The 19118-nt window shown below is 37.1% G+C and overlaps 1 long non-coding RNA gene across 1 annotated transcript; it reads right to left on the bottom strand.

The window, feature by feature from the left end:
• Window positions 1-1766: 1766 nt before the first annotated feature.
• LOC130727429 (uncharacterized) lies at window positions 1767-10367 on the bottom strand. The gene is made up of 3 exons (XR_009015283.1): window positions 10028-10367; window positions 5622-8614; window positions 1767-5535 (listed from the first exon to the last, which is right to left on the bottom strand). It is a non-coding gene; the product is annotated as an uncharacterized LOC130727429 (long non-coding RNA).
• Between the last annotated feature and the right edge of the window lie 8751 nt (window positions 10368-19118).

Raw genomic sequence — 19118 nt, 5'->3', positions numbered from 1 at the left:
TGATCCTACTTAATCTTCATACTTATTAAATTCAGAAGATATTTTTTTATGTCTAAAATATCAAATACATTTAATTTCACATTCAATATACTTTTTATATTTTAATAGCAATATTTGTTTGTTCTAAAAAAACAATATTTATTGAAATATTTGCCCGAGGAGTATAAGTTTTTTTGAAAGGGGGTCTGTATATAAGTTAATCCAAGCATGCAACTAACATGCACAGTGCGAATGCATGATTTTACAGCTATGAAACTAAGTCATATCCTTGGTTTTACATGATTATTACTTTCCCTCAATTTTTGCCCTTTTTTTTTATATGTTTTTTTTGAAAGGTCTAACATGCACCTAGTCACTCGTAGCTGATCTCCTGGCCAAGCGTGGCGCTTTTGGCGACTCTAATGGGCTGTGGGTGATGGATAACCCGGATCATGATGTAGAGTACCTTCTATTGAAGGATTCTCTGTCTGTTCCTTAATTGTTTTGTTTTCTTTCTGTAATTTTCCGATGCATAAAAAAAATAAAATTTATAAAATCCACTCATGTGTTTTTTCTCTACTCCTTCAATTATTAATATTATACTATCATGTGAGGCATAATGCCAATTAAAGATGTACAAATGCAATGTAGGAACTATGAAGCGCCATTATTTTAAATTTTGATTATTTTCTTAGCAAACATGGTAAAAAATAAGAAATTATGAGCTGTTTATTTCATAATAAAAAATTATGATTTTTAATTCTTGTGGGAAAAAAGTATTATTTTTAAAGATCTTAAAAAAGCATAAGTAGATTTGTGTTTGTTTACACTAATTAAAATTAGTTTGTTTATTTACTTTCTCATCTATCATAACAACTTTTTATGATAAACTAATTAAAATAGTTTTTTCAAATAATCTGATTCAACTTTTTTTAGATAATTATTTTTTTCAAAAGCTGAAACAAACCCTAAGAAGTTTTTCAAATATAAATTTTTAATTAAAAAGAATTTTTTTAAAGAAAAAACATTAAAAAATGCACTCATGTCAAGAAGTCCAATACCCCCTTATTTGTATACCCGTTCTCGCAATAAACAATGTTACATTCTCAATACAAAAAAAATTTCCCCTCTCTCAAATTTTCTTGCACGGTAGACGTTGCATGTCTCTCACCTGTCTGTGATTTGATTTTTCTTTTGTAAACATGGTATCACATTTTGCCTCTCGCCATAAATTCGCCTCACTTCTCGCCCAATTTTCGCCTTCAGTAATGCCACTATTGTGTCTTCTTCCACTCATGAAACCTTAAACTCCCAAATTTAGATTCATATTTCACCTAATGCAATGCGATAGAGTGTCTCCTTCCATTCATGAAACCCTAAGCTTTAAGATCTAATATCGAACTTAGCCTCACGCACCTCGCCTCAAATTTCGCCTCAAATTATATTCAAGAAACTAACTCCAGTATTCAAATTTTCCTTATGTAATGTGAGATTCCCAAGTTTCCTTCCCTGATTCAATTTATGTTGCCCCTGAAGACCAAACACCTAAATCACGAAATTTTTCGGAGCTTTATTCTTCACTGCGAGTTTAGGAGTTTCCTTTTACAATACGAGGTTTCAGAGTTTCCTTGCTTATTTCAATTTACCTTACTTCTCTTACAATGTAAATGATTTCTTCCACTGAACCCCTAATTTTCTTAATGTTGAGTCCCTAATTTTAGGATGCAAATTTAAAATCAAATATCATGTTTACTCTGTCCCCCCCCCCCCACCTCATTAAACTAAAATAGGCTAATATGATTGTATTTTTTGTTAATGTTGTTGTATTTGTTTGAATTTTACCTTACTAGAAGTTGTTGGGTGCTACCTCCTGTATGAAGATTTTATTTTTAGTGATTTATAGAGGTATATGTCTTTGCTCTATTTTTTTTTTTTTTTACTTAAAGATACTTAGTGGGTAATATAATATGAATATGTGAAATGGTAAATTTTCTTCCAAATTTCGAACATAGTATCTTACCAAACCTTATAGAAATTTCCAATGTAGCAACTAGGAAGTTCAATTATTTGATATTAAGATTATTTCTTCACAAACAAGGTAAGTAAAGAAGTTAAAATCATGCCTCATTGTACTTTTTTCTCTTGTTTATTATTTATGAGTTCCATGGATTATTCATGAAGAAACAACTCAAGCGGTTTTCATTGCCCAAAAGGCCAAAACCATAGCTTCGTGATTTGCATAATCACATTTCATGTTCTGTCATGATTTTGTGTTGTGTCTTTGAGAAGAAGATATAGATAACCCTCTTCTTTTCTTCTTACTATATTCAACCACAAGCCTCATTTCTCTTTTCTTATATTCCCAAGAAATTTCAGAAATGGCAAATTTTAAATGTTAATTATTCCCCACCCCCTTTTTTTGTTACATTTTCTCTTTTCCCTTTTAGCTTCCTCGTTTTGCAACCTTCAACCTTCTGGCTATTGAGAGTAGCTTCTCCTTTTGGGGTCCTATATGCTTTTGATGCTTTTGGCAGCCAAATGTTGTACCTTGTAAGTTGTAACATGCTTTTGATTTAGACTGTATAATAGCAACTTGCCTCTTCCTCATCATTGTAGGAAGGATCATGTAGTGGATCAAACTAGTTTCTGTATAAGATTATTATTTCCAGATTCTGTTGTATGTGCACTTACTCTATATATGATCCTTTGTTGCTTCTGCCCTTCCAGCTCTATACACAAGTGAGCATATTAATCAAGAAGGATTTGCAATTCAGGCATTGCAGATTAAGGTATTAGTTCATTAATTAATTAATTAAATCATCAGTGATTATTAATAAATCAAGATTGATTTTTACTTTTTAACCTTGTTTAAATGTGTAAGCCATCTCACAATTACCACGAGATTGCATTATTTAATTCATTGATTCTTTTTGGGATTTTTCTAACATTTAAGATTTTAAAGAAACATTGCATTAACATTTTCTATATTGTTTTGTTTCTATGTATATAGGGCTACTACCTCTTAACTTTCCTAATTTTGGACTTATGTAACCACTAATGCTCTAACACACTGCCTTTATAAGGAAGCACTTTATAGGGACGTAGAAAGCAATCCTTTTAATGCTAATTTAAATAGTTAAGGGTGTAAGATGGTTCTGAATATACTAAACAATCTCCCTTGTTGATGAGTAGGGGTGCTATGATAGTGCTATTAATATTCTCGAAAAAATTGTCTTCTGCAACTTGAATCTAATACATATGTTGTTGTTTCTAAATGTTGGTTAATTCTTTCAATCAGCTCTTGGTTTTCCTGATTCATTGTGTTCATCTCTGTATATATTGTGTTCTGACTAGGTAGAGATGAAGGAAGCAACATCATCAGATATGCATATAAATAACATCACGAGGTGAGAACTAGGTAGATATGTTGCAACAAAAATTGAAGAAACTTGTTTTGAGTTCTTGGTCAAGCTCCAAGAGATGTTGCAGAACGTGAAAGGGGTTGTTGTTACCCCTGAATTTTGTAAGTGCTCTCTTGAAACACTATAATGCTGAAGCTGACTGTTTTCGAATTGGAAACGGTGCGAATGAGTTTGATTTAGATTTCGGGAAACAGAACAACCTCTACATAACCAGACTTCCCATCGATGGGATGCCGGTGACGAGAATAATACTGGAAGATACTGCCCAATTCCTGGTAGAACATTTAGCTATGGAAAGAAATGATGCAGAAAATTTGCTCGAAGTTACATCTAAACCAAAGTCGAAAGGTGCAGTTGATCTAGAAAAATTGCGACCACACTTTCGAAGGCTCGATGTTAGTTCTAAAGTGGGTTCGGAGGTCCTTGCAAAGGCTTTTATATTTTACAATCTAGGAATTACTTTGTTTCCCACCCGGTCAACCACATTATCTGTCTCTTTTGGATTTTAAGGCGATCAACAACTATGCTTAGGGAGCAGCGATGTTGGCACATATCAAGAATGATAGGGTCGAAATAGTTAAAAAAGAAGAAAACTCAAGTCTTTGTTGTTTTAGTTTGGCTTTAACGGTAAGTTTTAAGATCTTTACATTGTCGTTTAATTTCTTATATGGTTGAAATAGTTAAAAAAAATTGTAAGAGATTAAAACCCATGAAAAGATTTTAAAACTTAAATGACAATGTAAAAATCTTAAAACTTACCGTTAAAGCCAAACTAAAACAACAAAGACTTGAGTTTTCTTCTTTTTTAATTATTTCAACCATATCATTATGTGTCAACACCACTGCTCCCCAAGCATAGTTGTTGATCGCCTTAAAATCTGTAGTTCTTTTGATTGGCTGCATTTTGCTCAAAACATGATGGGCAACCATATGTTCCAACATCTGGAGCAACATGGTGGAATTACATATGTTGCTTGTTCAGTCGTTAAAGTCAAGCTTGTTGTGAGGTTGCTAACTGTATGGTGATTCAGAAGTTTTTATCCTATGCTGTGCGTTTTATCTTCTGAAGGCGTGTTTGTTTTAATCTTGGCTGAAGTAACAAGATTAATATCGTGTGGACCAAGTCTATCTCAAATTCTGTTTTACTTGGTTCTGTTATTTTATTCTGGTAAGATTTGATTCCTTGAAGATTCTATCCAGAAGTGTGTTTAGTGGACTCTAGGACGTTCAGCCCATTGAAGATCCAAGCCCCAAGTGAACGTCTATATAAAGGAACTTGTAAACCCTAGCTGCACACGAATTCAGAGATTCAGATATTGATCTTAGGGTTTTTGTTTGTGAGTCCTCTTGTGAGTGTTGTACCAACTTAGTGCTTTAGTTCATCAAAGTACTGAGTTGAATTTGTTTAGTTGAGTTGTAATCTCATCAAACTGTTTTTGATAAACATGTCTTGATCACTGTGGCAGTGATTGTTAGGAGTTAGAGAAAGTTTTCTCATAGCTTAGAGGAGAAGGGCTAAGCTTGATTCACTTGTGTAATAGTGGTGAACATATAAGAGGCTCTATACTAAGGGGGAGTACTTAGGTATAGGAGGGACTTTTATGTGACCTGAGAACTATTATTTGATAGTGAATTGACTCCTGGATTGGTATCCTCCAGACGTAGGTGATGTTCACCGAACTGGGTTAACAACTCCTTGTGTTTTAACTGTTTGTTTATTTTTGATACTCTGATTGTGTTTTGTTGTGCTACACATTGTTGCAACATTGTGTATCACATCTGTCCTAGGTGAATACGAATTTCAAAATCCAAAAGAGGCAGATAATGTGGCTGATCGGTCCTTGACCGGGCAGGAAACAAAGTAATTTCTAGATTGTAAACTATAAAAACCTTTGCAAGGAACTCCGAACCCACTTTAGAACTAACATCGGGCCTCTGAAAGTGTGCTCGCAGCTTTTCTAGATCAACTACACCTTTCAACTTCGGTTTTGATGTAACTTCGAGCAAATTTTATGCATCATTTCTTTCCATAGCTAAATGTTCTACCAATAATTGTGCAGTATCTTCCGGTATTATTCCCGCCGCCGGCATCTCATCGATGGGAAGTCCGATTATGTAGACGATGTCCTCTAGCCTGAAATTTAAATCAAACTCATTCGCACCGTTTCCAATTCGAAAACAGTCAGCTTCAACATTATAGTTTTTCAAGAGAGCACTTACAAAATTCAGAGATAACAACAACCCTCTTTCACGTTCCACAACATCTCTTGGAGCTTGACCAAGAACCCAAAACAAGTTTCTTCAATTTTTGTTTCGACATCTTTACCTAGTTCTCACCTTGTGATGTTATTTATATGCATATATGATGATGTTTCCTCCTTCATATCTACCTAGTCAGAACACAATGAATACATAGATGAACACAATGAATTAGGAAAACCAAGAGTTGATTGAGAGAATTACACAACATTTAGAAACAACAACATATGTATCAGATTCAAGTTTGCAGGAGACAATTTTTTCCAGAATATTAGTAGCACTATGATAACACCCATACTCATCAACACAGGGGATTGTTTAGTATATTCAGAACCATCTTACACCCTTAACGAAAATTAGCTCGCTATCACGGAGCAATGTGTGTTTGAACCCCTCTGCTAGGGTTTCTGGGTCAGGCGATTCAAGGACGGCGGCGGTGAATCGGAAGGGTTCGACGGCTGCTCGCGACGAAGGCAACATGGATGGCGAGGCGGAAGGCGGAGAGCTGGACGATGAAGCAGATGGTGGATCGGGTGGAAGCCACGGTGGAAGGAGGAAGTGTTTTTCGGTGTTCATCGATGGAATCGAAGAGAAGATCGGTTATCTTCATCTCCGCGATATATGCTCGAAGTTTGGCGAGGTTATCAACCTCTTTGTCCATTGACAGAGAAAGGTTGGAAGAATTTTTCGATTTGGCTTCGTACGATATGGGTTTCGAGAACAGGTTAGGGTCTTGATGGGTTTAAGCTGGGGAATGTTTCTCTATCGGTTTCCATGGTCAGGTTCCCTCGGGTAGGCGGTTCAATTTCGTGCTATATTTGTTTGGGGTCTCAAACCGTTTCTGATCAGGGGAAGCGACTCTCTGCTTCTGTTCAACAATGGAAGGTTGGTAACTCTCACCCATCTCGTCTTTCCTGGCGAGATGTTGTCTTGGGGCGTAGGAAGGATAACAACTTGTCTTCTTTTTATGAGGATGAGATAAGGATGCACGATGGTGTTGGGTGTTCGTCTGAAGAGGTTTCGAGGGTTCCGGATAAGTTCCTCTTTCCAGAGATTTCAGGTTTGGGTTTCGGTTTGGCTGGTGATGCAAGAGAAGTAGAAGGGAGAGATGGCGACGTCAATGGTTGTCTGGTCCTGGGTTTGGCTCGGAAGGAGCGCTGGTCCAGAGATGGTTTAACTGCTGGTGAGGCGATGAGTGCGGAGGAAGTGCAGGGTGGTGTTAGCTCTGTTGCAACTTTTTTAGTTTTGCGTGGGTTTTGGGAGAATGGTCTGTCTTTCCTTCTCCACGGTCCCTCGGCTAGGAGTTGGAACTGAAACCTCTCTTCTGAACTTCTCTTTAACTTATTTGATGCTCCCTCTCTTCTGTCGGTGACTTGGGGCATAAGGAGTTCGTTTGTTCCGAGGACAATCCCTCTCTTGAATCTGTTTCCTGTGGTTTTGAGGTGTGGGTATGGGCTTTTGGAGCACACCAAATCTTTTGAATTGGTTACTCATGTTATGGTGCAGCTGCAGATGAAGCTTCTTCGCTTCAGGTTGGTGCGCTGGCTCTGCCAGTGTCTCCTCTTCCCTCAGCTTTGGATCCTTCTGTTGGGGGGGGGGGTGGAAGGCGCTAGTTCTGTGCTTGAGGATGGATTTTCCGTTGCAGAGCCAGTTCATCAACCTCGTCGGCGCGGGCGTCCTAAAAAGGCTCCCCTTCTTGCTTGAGAACCATTGCTCGACCCCCAACCTGTGAGGTGGTGCGAGATGACTTTGAGGTAGCTTGAGCCTCTTCGCCCTTGACGTTGCCGGCCTCTAATCCTGCTAGCGGTGGACCTTACTTCACGCGTTCGAAAAAGGCGTGACTTCTTGGCAAAGCCTTGGGGCTAGAGTTTGAGGGAAGCGACGTAAAGGCTATTCGAGGTTTGGAAAAGGTATACGAGGAACATTTCAAGACTTGATTTTTGTATGTACTTCTCAGGCTGGTTTTGTGTAATCTTAGGGTTTTCTTTTTGGCTCGTTCCCTTGGCGACTGGTTTGTTTGTTAGCCCGATGTTTGCCTTTGTTCCTAGATCCTGGTTAGGGGTTTTTCGGCTTATGGGTGTTTTCTTTTGTTCGTAGAGGTGCCTCGTTATTATTGAGGTTATCCTCGCTCCCTAAGGTTGTTGTCCTTGGGTTTTTTGTGGATATCAATATATAATCCTTTATCTTTAAAAAAATGATTTAAATTAGCATTAAAAAGATTGTTTTTTACGTCCCTTTGAAATGATTCCTTATAAAGGCACTGTGTTAGAGCATTAGTGGCTACATAAGTCCAAAATTAGGAAAGTTAAGAGGTAATAGCCCTATATGCATATAAACAAAACAACATAGAAACTGTTAATGCAATGTATTCTTTAAAATTTTAAATGTCAGAAAGATCCCAAAAGAATCAATGAATTAAATAATGCTAGGATTCTCAATGATTGGAGATATGATAGGAAAAACTAATGCTGAAAAAAGAGATTGACACAAGTAGGAAAATAAATGGGCCTCCCTATGTTGTTTCTAGTTACATTAGTAAGTAACCCATGGACAACAAAACCAGCTCTGAATTCAGAATATCACATGATTACAGAAAACTAAGCAGGAGAATATAGATTTTCGCTCCCCATTTATGAAATGTTAATAATATTAGTGCTAACACCAAATGGATTGGGCATATATGACAAAAAAAATCTTAGGATTCTATTGTCAGATAAAGGTTTCCAAGAGACCGTAGCTACAAGAATCTTGAAGGAACAAAATAGATATCATAAGTTTTACTGAAGTATCCTGAATAATCAGTTCGTACTTACTGCATCTTCTCTAGACAGTGGCGGAGCCAGGACTTTCGTGGAGTCTGGGCAACATTAGGCAGCGGCTTTATTTCGGATTCCGGCTGCACAACATTCACATTTTCAATATACTTGCTCTATCAACCAAAAACCTCCTCATCTCTGAAAATTAATGATCTAAAGTTAATATAATCCAAATAATGGAATTCTCACAGCAAGTAATAGACTCAAGCTCATCTCTCAACCAGAAGAAAAGCAACAGTAATGAAATTAGTCTATATACCCAGTGGCAAGTTCAAGCTGGCAGTTATACAATCAATTTTGCTGCCTAACCTCAATTTATAGACAGTGGAAAGCAGCAGTCAGTTAATCACAGTCACAGATAGTCAATTTGTCATACACAAACAAACAAATGTACTCAAAACTGAGTAACTTTCCGAAGGTTGAATAAGATCACTTAAGACTGAGAAAGCAAGGTTCAAATTAGAAGAACAACATTCATATACTGTTGCAGATGAACATACCGTAAATATTACAACGATAAAACTGCTTTGTTTCCTTCCACAAAAAAGAAAAATTATTCCAATATTCAGACCAGTAATGCCTCAACTTACACAACAAAGATGCCTCAATTTACAGAAAACATGATTGCTAAGGAAGCAAGCAAATTATAAGAATCCTAAACAACCTCAAAAACACACAGATTACAAGGATTTTTGAATGTTAAATATTAACTTGAGCAAATACAAGGAAAGAACACAAAACTACAGCTCAGCAACTTGAACGAAGGAATCAAATGATAAGCTCTCATTGAATAAATGATTAATTAAGTTAGTTTGCATAAAGGCACCAAAAAGGGAAGACTACTCAAGCAGTAAGACATGTTAATCTAATCTCCATAGAAACCATTGCAGAATAAAGAATGCATGAAAAAGGTTTTTTGTTTGTCCACTTGAAGTTTTAGGGAATAATAATGTAACAATATTGTCCCCTTTTTACTGAAACTGCTTCTCAACATTTGAAACATTCATTCCCAATTACAGGAACAACAACGACAAAGTAATCCATGATTCTCATTGGCTGATTAGTTTGAAAGGGAACCATCCCCAAGAGAAAGACATTGATTCAAGGCAAGAACACTTTAGCAATATATGTAAATTTTTGTCATGCAAAAGACCAATGGAAGGAAAAATGGTCCTAATCAGAACCCCTTCAGACTCCAGTCCTCCACTTCATGCTAAAAGCTAAAACTTGTGGACTAAAATGTCCAAATTCTGAATAGATAAAGGGCTCTCCAACCCATCTTCTACTATAGCAAAGAGGAAGACTAAACAAATATTAACCTCTATTGTGAGCTCACAACTAGAGCTTTCATCTTTTTATTAGTGTTTGTTAGAGAGAGATCAAGTTTTGGAGTTTCATAAAAATCAAGCATAGCCATTAGCCAAGCTTTGGAAAGGCTCTACCTTAAACTAGTAATTAATAAAGTGTGATTCTAAGACATAGAAAACAGCAAACACTAAAACACCGAATTGAAGCATAACCAAATTAGCAACAACAATGACAATTCAATACCTTGGATTCATCAGCCACGAAGCTTGATTGCTTCTGTGGGATGCTGCAGCAGCAGCAGACCAATCCTCTTCTCCTCCATCTGTCCTTGAAGTGGAAAGAAGTGTCCCTGAAGTATCATGAATCCTAGGAGAGTTGAGTTGAATTGAATTGATGGAGGGAACGCGTTGACTGGTATTGAAACTATAAAAACGACGGTGGCACTCAAAGAATCTAGAATGAAACCCCACCATTCATAAGCCTTTCAATCTCAAACACACAAATCTTCTATCTTTCTTCACATTTACCAATTTTCTTTGATAAGATTTTTTTTATTAAATTCCTCTCATAATTGTCAGTGATCGTCCGGCAAAGCTCTCTACTCAATATATATTTAACAAAACTACATTTATAAAGATTCCAACTCGAGACTTCTGATTAAGTTAGAACAATCTCATATCAGTTAATCTACGCGCTTGGTGGTATGATAAAAAAAATTTCAAGTTTAATAACTACTCCATCCGTTCCAGAAATTTTGTTGTTTTGCACAATTTTTCAATATTCCAAAATGTTTGTTGTTTTAGAAAACCAATACATTTTTTGCTAGTTTTTTCCACATATACCCTCATTTAATACATTTTCTCTCACTTATCACCTTTCATATTAATCAATCACAACTCTTCTCTATTTATTACATTCTTTTCTATCTAAGAGCATCTACATCCATCATACTCACTAAAATATCTACACATCATTTTTTCAATTTCCCATAATGTCACATCATCTACCTCATTTTACTAATTTTTTACATCGACCCAACAACTCTTAAAAGTTTCTATAGTTGTAAGACCTGGATTTTCAGAACCAGTTAAGTTCCGACTCACGCGTAGAATTAGTGTAAGCGTGATAGGAGTTTGATATTTGAGGAAGATTAATGAAGAAGAAAGTTCAGGAATTGCTTGAGGAATGTTGCGTAGTCGTTTTCGGAGTTAGTACCAGTCGTCTGCACACCTGCCTTATGGCGAGTGTGTCCAGAATAGGCTATTTCGCTCTTAGAGCAACGTTTTAAGTGAGATTTCGAATCCTTGGAAAATTTAAAGATTCTCTTTATTTTTCCTTCGACCAGCGTTTCATTTCGGAACTCTGGACTGTACGCACGATAGGTTTCACTTTTCGGAAGTCCGACGACGCTTATTTCTTTGCTCCGAAACACTAGATTCGAGCGATGGATGAAGACTTTTTCTATTTGGGACTTCTAACGAAGTTTCCGTCCACGTTGCCAGATTTGTTTCGACATTTCCAATCTTTCTTCAGTAGGAAGTTTTGTCATCTGACGACCACAGCAAAAAGTAGTTTTTCGGGACAGATTAACTTACACCGCCTTTGGGATTTTAGATATCGATTTTCCCAAATGTCAGAGATTTGTTTTGAGTTCTGGAATGCTGACGCCAGAATCTCTCTTAGAATTTCTCGGTGAACGTGCTGCAAAAATCAGAATCGCGAAATTTTCATTTTCCCGCGTTTTCGCCCGCCTATAAATAGGCGAAAAAGCAAAATATCTTGCCATTTTCTTTCTTCATGGCCGCGAGCTTCAAGGGGAGGGGAGGAGAAGAATTTTTCGCGAAAACTTGACCAATCTTCGTGCAGTTCGTCCCTACTTCTAGGTATTGAGGTAACTAGCATGATTCCTACCTCTGATTACTGTTTCTGTTGCGTTTCTGAAGTCATTTCTGTGCTCACAGTTTTGAGCTTTTTCTAAAATTGTCCGATTTCCCTGATTTCTTGCTTGGGTTATGTTCCTTACGTTCCCATGAGTCTAAAACCTCTGTCAGTAATCGCTGATTGTGATCCAGTTGTCCAGGATCTGAAAAACTGTTTCAAAACCCTTTTTGTCTCACATTTCGAAACTTTATTGTCGAAAAGCTGTAATCTGACTTCGTGCCTTTAGGATTTGTTGTCACGGATGTCATGAGGATCGTTGCTGTCAAATTTGTTTTCAGAACTGATAACTTTGAAGTTTTGAGCCTTTATTCTGGACCAAAATGCCCCTGGATAGCCGTATTTCGACCTGATTGTCCGAAAATTGTTCTGACAGTTTCTTTGCCTTAGTTTTACCCTAAAACTACCTTGTGAATTGATTTGATCGAAGAAAAAGAGCCGGAGCTCTTTTTCCTTTGAGGCCGTGGGCTATTTCCTTTAGGGGGGAGTTTTTCGTTTTCGGAAACTTGTCTTTTCGTACCCGATGATCGTATTCTGAAGCTTTAATGCTTTGTCTATCGTTAATGTGTTGTATTGCGATCGAACTAATCGATTTTGTTTGGATTCTGCTTTGTTTTCTCCGAGGTTCAGTTGAAGGAACTTTAGGAACTTCAAAGCAATTGAGTGAAGGGGCCTTTGCTTGCGAGACTGGAGCAGCTCGAGGTTAGGGCAACTTACTATATTAGCTATGATTGCATGATAGGCGTCGATAAATTCGACTTATGCTTTATCTGATATTGATTATGATGATGAGTTGTTGTTATGATGTTTTTCCATAACTTGTGATATTGTGTTATTGTTGGATTTGTGCGTTTTGACGCGACTTCGGAGTGGAGATTCATTGATCTGGTGATCTTTGATATTTCGGGTTGGACGAACAACCCTAGGCAAGTTCAAACGAGGGGTTTGAGGCTTAGCCATTTGTTGGGATTCGTTTGAATACTTAGACTTTCCCCGGGAAACTTCTTTTGGAGGGTTTTGGAAAACTTAGAATGATTAGAATTTCGAAAACTAATTCGAATCGAAACTCATAACTTGACTAATTCGAATCGAAACAATTTTTATTAACGTTTAAGGATAGGAGAACTGAAGGGGGAAATATTTACGAAAAACGGGGAAAAGTCAACTTTGTTGTGGGTTTGGAGAGTTTTGGGATTGGGAAAGCCACTAAGGTGAGCTAAGGTGATTATTGAAAGTCACCGAGTACTCTAGTACTCTTGGGAGTGTTGTTGGAGCCGTGTTGTATTGACCGACACCTAGTGCTCTTGTTGTTTGGGCTGTGTTGTATTGACCGACACTAGACCCTGGTGTATTCTTGTTGGGGGAGTTGTGTTGTATTGACCGACACTATCTCTGAGTTGTGTTGTATTGACCGACACTAACTCTTGGGTTGTTTTGAGTTTGGGTTTGAGCTAAACACTTATGTGGTGAGGACGAGTCGTGGTTTTGATAATCATATTGCACACGTGCATATACGCGATGAAGTGCCAAGTGGAGTACTTCGGTATAGCAGGAAGTAACGATCAGTCATGCAGAGTTGAATCGGCCCTGACTATATCTGGCACAACAGGAGGTAACGATCATCCATGTAGAGTTGTATCGTGCCTGTTGATGTTCGGCATAGCAAGCAGAAATGGTCAAACCATGTAGAGTTTGTACCGTCTTGACTATAGCCAAAGGTGATAAGCGACGCCCGAGCAGAAATGGTTAAACACGAGGCCAGTGTTACGACCGTCTCGAGGTGCCCAGCCTATAAGTGGCAATACCGTTGGTTTGTCCCGTCGCCAAGCAGAGTGACGTCGTTGATTTGTTCCGTCGCCAAGCAGAGTGACGTTGTTGGTTTGTCCCGTCGCCAAGCAGAGTGACGTTGTTGATTTGTTCCGTCGCCGAGCAGAGTGACGTTATTCGGGTTTGTGTCAGCATATTCTGCACTGACACAATGCACCTTATTATGATTTGATGTTGATAAACATCGTTATGTGCTTTGACGATTGAATTGTGTAAGAGATTCGATAACATGCTATGTATATACCTTAGGGTAGGCAATACATAACTTATATGTATATATATACAACATATATATATACCCCCCTTTATCGCATGTTGATTGTATATCTATTGTATTCTGTAAGTTGACCCTAGCGCATTGGCTTTGTTTGTATGTTTGTGTTTGGGCGGTCGGCCTGCTGCCAGGCGTCCGTCAGCCGGTTCGTGATGATTCGTTGTGCGGGAAAGACCCGGAGCGAAACGACTATAACTGAAGCTTTCGACGAGGACCCGGACTTCATGCCTGATCGAGGGATAGTCGATGATAGTAGTGTGGGTTATGGGTGGTTAGAGTCTTTTGAGTTGGTTGTTACTGTCATAGCTCTGATTCGTTTTATATTTTGGGACAGGGTAGGTTCCCGACGCATGGCTTTTGTGTGGTTCTCTTACTGAGGGATCACAGTGAGTCAGTCGGACCATAGGGGTCTTTGTTTAGGCCATTTTGAGGCCGACTTTCTCCTAGTAGGTTGTACTTGTAAACTTTCTTACTCACACTTCTGGGTCTGTATATATTTGCCTACGGGCACACTATTTTGGAGTCACTGCGAGTGCGCGTGACGTGGAAGTGCAGCTGAGGCTGTACATGTCTATATTTGATGTATATTGGTTAGTTAGTGGTTGGGATATGTTGTTATTTTATATTGCTTTGATTAAAAGGAATCAATCGAAAAAAAAATTACCTGTTTTTCCGTGAGAGTTTATTTTTTGGTTACTATAGTGACACCTGGAAATCGGGGTGTTACAATAGTGGATCTCACCATCAACATCACATTTGTATATTTTATTATTTATCTTCATTTTAATTAATTGTAAGTGTTTGTAATAAATACAAGCTCACATTTCAAGTCTAGTGTGAAGTATCTATTCCCACATACTCATCTTTGCCATGTTGGAATTGAATATGTACTCCAATGGTAATAGATACTCATATGAGTATGTATTTAACATTAGATACTACCATTGGAGATGCTCTAAGTATAATTTAATAGTTGCACATCATACTAGTAAAATTAAATAAGGGCAATGTAGTCAAATTATACTATCAATAATTACTTTCTTACTCTTTATGTCATAACCTTAAACTACAAACTTTCTGGAACAGAGGAAATATATACTTACATTAATGATTTCTTACCTCCACAATATTGACATCTAATCAACATATGCGAATTCTAGTAGTGAAAAACCGTAAATAATACTACGTAAAGTTAAAAAAATTGCTAAAAGATTATTTTTTAAATAAACCAAATTCTAAAATGTAAAATCTTAAAATTACATTCCCCATTTTAGTTTCAGAATGTATTTTCAAAAAATACTATTAAAAAATTGATTTATTGTAATTGTTTTTTTAGCAATGCACATTATTATTTTTTTTGACAGGATTAGCAATGCACATTAAGAACTGTCTAAAACTATCAAAAAAAACATGTATGTTGATTGAATGTCGAGCTCCATAAGGCTCAAATATCAGGACTGATGTATTTATGATATAAAAATAATAATTGAAAATTATTTGTAAGCTCTTTACATTAATAATTAACATGTCATATTTATCTTTTCCTCTTGTTTTTTTTTTGTTATTATATTTTGGTTGTTTTAACTTTTTAGCCTTTTGATTAAAGCCTAAAGATTGAAAATTACACTGAAAATAAAAGTAAGATTTATAGGAACTTAGAATTTTTTTTGGATACATAAGGAAATTAAAACAAAACAACAACAGAAAACAAACAACTATCCAGCGCCATCCTGCAACAAGATTGGAACCAAACTCGAAGGAGGTTGTGTCCATATCCTTGTTGGCCCACCGTCTCGTGCGGCGTCCCTTACTAGCCTATCCGCTGCCATGTTATGTTCCCTTGAGGTATGCGTGATTATAACCTGCCACACGTGAGCATACGTCGCACACGAGCAATCTCTTCTCGAGCCCAGTACTGGTCTACTGGCATTTCAGAGTACAAGACATCCACTGCATTGGAGCAGTCAGAGAAGCACGCGAGCTTGCGGTGTCCCAGATCCCAGGCGTGCCGCAGCCCAAGCTCGATTGCTCTAATGGGTAATTTTTTAGTACGATTCCAATTGAGACAATTTTAAAACAATCTCATACTTAACCAATACAAATATGACACGTGTTACTAGATATTTTGAAGTTAATATTTTTCAAAACATATATTTTAATTCATTTTATTTCATAAATTCCATAAAAATGATAAATGAACCACTAAACTTATAAGGTGATAAAGTTAAATGTTGATTAAGATTTATGAGTTTGGATTTAAATAATAATTTGTGATAGTTTTTGGAATAGAATATAAAATATCAAATGATGAAGATTAAAAAATAAAATGTGTTAAATGTTATGAGTTAAATTGTAGTCTTGAGAAGAAAGTATAATGGTGTAGATTAATTGAGACTAAAATTTAGTTTAGTAAAATGTTGATGTTGAAAAATCAAATATTTGGTGACTGTTAAAAAAATAAAAAATAAAACATAATTAACAAGTGTAATGAGTTTATTGGTTGCATTTGAGACTGTTTTAAAACTGTCTCAATTGAGACAATACCGAAGAGGTCACCTGCTCTAATTTCCGCCAGGAATGCTGACCCCGTGCCGAAGCTCTGGGAGATGCCAGATATCCAGCACCCAGCCGCATCCTTAATGATGGCGGCACCACCCATCCTGGAGCTTATGGGGTTCCAACTCCCATCAACCCAGATACATATGGAGTCCTCAAACTGTGTCTGCTGTACAGGGTGCGTAGTCGGAAGAGATTCCCCCACCGCCACACTGTTGCATCATGCAGGACTTGGCGCATCAAGAAACCAATAGGCCACAGGTTGTCACTAAAAACACTGTCATTCTGCCATCTCCATGCCCACCAGAGCACCACCACAGGCAGTAGATGATCGGGTCTCGCAATCACTCGACGGAACCAAGTTTGGAACGGTTCCGTGTTCGAGAGAGGAGGTAGGAGAGGTCCAAACTGGGTCCAAAGTTGTCGTGACCTATCACAGCCTCTGAACAAGTGGTCCAGGTCTTCTTCCTCCGCATCACACCTTGGGCACGCCGGCGAAGCACACAAGTGGTTATGTCTTCGTTTTGCATTTGTCGGCAAAGCGTTCTTGGCAATTAACCAGAGAAAAAACCGGGCTTTCTCTCGAACCTTGCTCCTCCATATGTGTTTCCAGCAAGGGTGTTGTGGGTCATCACCGTTCCCAGCAGGGCCGACCCTGGGCCTGTGCAAGCAGGCCCACAGCTTAGGGCCTCCAAAAAAGAAGGGTCCCAAAAAAAAATTCGAATACTTTTTGCAGCGTTTTTACTTAAAAAAGCGCTGTAAATAGTCAATCTTTTACAGCGCTTCGTACCGTTGTATACTATTTAACAGCGGCGAGAGGTCCGAAGCGCTATAAAAGGCTTTTTTTTGGCTTACTGTTCCTATTAAACTTTCTCCAAAAAAAAATTAGGGGTCCATTTTTATTATTAACTCAGGGTCTTCAAAATGTCGGGACCGGCCCTGGTTCCCAGAGATCAAATCATACGCTGAAGCAGTAGTGTATATTCCATTGTGTGTTTCACTCCAACGGATCCTGTCTGTGCCTGCAAAATTTTGTGGAACTTGGATACTACAAATCTCAGATTTAATGTCCGGAGTAAGAATAGTGTATTGATCATTCAAATACCAAGTACTTACTAAATCATCCTACTTGATTTTCATTTTATTTTACTTACTAATTTGAGAATCTATTTAATGTTTTTTGGTTATGTGTAAAATAGTAAAATATCAAGTACATTTAATTTCACATTCAATATACTTTTTATGCTATAATAACAATATTTATTGAAATATTTGGCTGAGGATCTGGATATAAGTTTTTTTTAAAGGGGATGTGTATAGAAGTTAACCCAACCACGCAACTAACATGCATAGTGCGGGAATAATGTTACCTACACACCTCTCTTAGAGGTGTGTAGAGGGAGAGGTGTGTAGAGGTGGAAGGAAAAGAGAGATAGGAAGAAAAGAAAAAGTAAGAGAGAGAAAGTATGAGATGTGATAGATGATAAGAGGAGAGAGATAGAAATAAAAATAGGTGGAAATGAAGTGTTTAAAAAGGGAGGTGTGTATATATCATTACTCATAGTGCGGATGTATGGTTTTACAGCTATGAAACTATGTCATGTCCTTGGTTTTACATGATTACTTTTCCTTAATTCTTGCCCTTTTTTCTTATATGTACTTTTTTTTAAAGGTCTTACATACACCTAGTCACACGAGTTTATCTCTATAATCCACTCATGCGTTTTTTTTCCACCTCCTTCAATTATTAATATATATGATAGGCTTAAATACTCTTTTGGTCCTTGAAATTGTAAAGGGAACCAAACCTGGTCGTATCAAATTGGGTCCCTAAAATATTATTTTTAATCTAATTAAGTCCTTTTGCCCAATTTTGACCAGTCAACGGTCAAGTGGCAAGCCTAGTCAGCTAAGGATGGTCATGTGAACTTTTTCACATCTATTTTAGTCCCTTAAAAAATATTTTAATCAAATTTAGACCTTGTTTTTTCACCTTCCTCTTCCACCTTCTTCCTCTTCTCCATAACTCAAATCCTTAAACCCATAAATTCAAAACCCTAAAAAAACTATAGTTCATCATATTCACTTTGTTCTTCCTTTTTAATTTATGAGATTTGAGTTATGGAGGAAGAGGAAGAAGGTGAATGAGGAAGAAGATGAAGGTGGAAGAACAAGGACTAAAATTGATTCAAATATATTTCAAGGGATTAAAATTGATGTGAAAAAGTTCACGTGGCTGTCCTTGGGTGACTAGGCTTGCCACTGGACCGTTGACAGGTCAAAATTGAGTAAAAGAACTTAATTAGATTAAAAAAAACAATTTTAAGGACCCAATTTGATGCAAAAATTTTACAGGGACTAAATGTGATTCCTTTTACAATTTCAAGGACCAAAAGATTATTTAAGCCTATATGATATCATGTGAGGCATAATGCCAATTAAACATGCATGTACAAATGCAATGTAGGAACTCTGAAGTGCCATTATTTTATATTTTGATTATTTTCTTAGCAAACATGATAAAAACCTAGGAAATTATGAGCGGTTTTGCTTCATTTTAAAAAAATTATGATTTTTAATTCTCGTGGAAAAAGTATTATTTTTAGAGATCTTAAAAAGCATAAACATATTTGTGTTTATTTACACTAATTAAAATTAGTTTCTTTTATTTACTTTCTCATCTATCACAAATTGACAATAGATTTTTATAATAAACTAATCAAAATAGTTTTTTTTTTA

This window comes from Lotus japonicus, chromosome 1 (genome assembly GCF_012489685.1).
Source record: "Lotus japonicus ecotype B-129 chromosome 1, LjGifu_v1.2".
Taxonomy (NCBI): domain Eukaryota; kingdom Viridiplantae; phylum Streptophyta; class Magnoliopsida; order Fabales; family Fabaceae; genus Lotus; species Lotus japonicus.
Note: the sequence above shows the minus strand (reverse complement) of the source record. Positions and strands in the feature narration are given on the sequence as shown.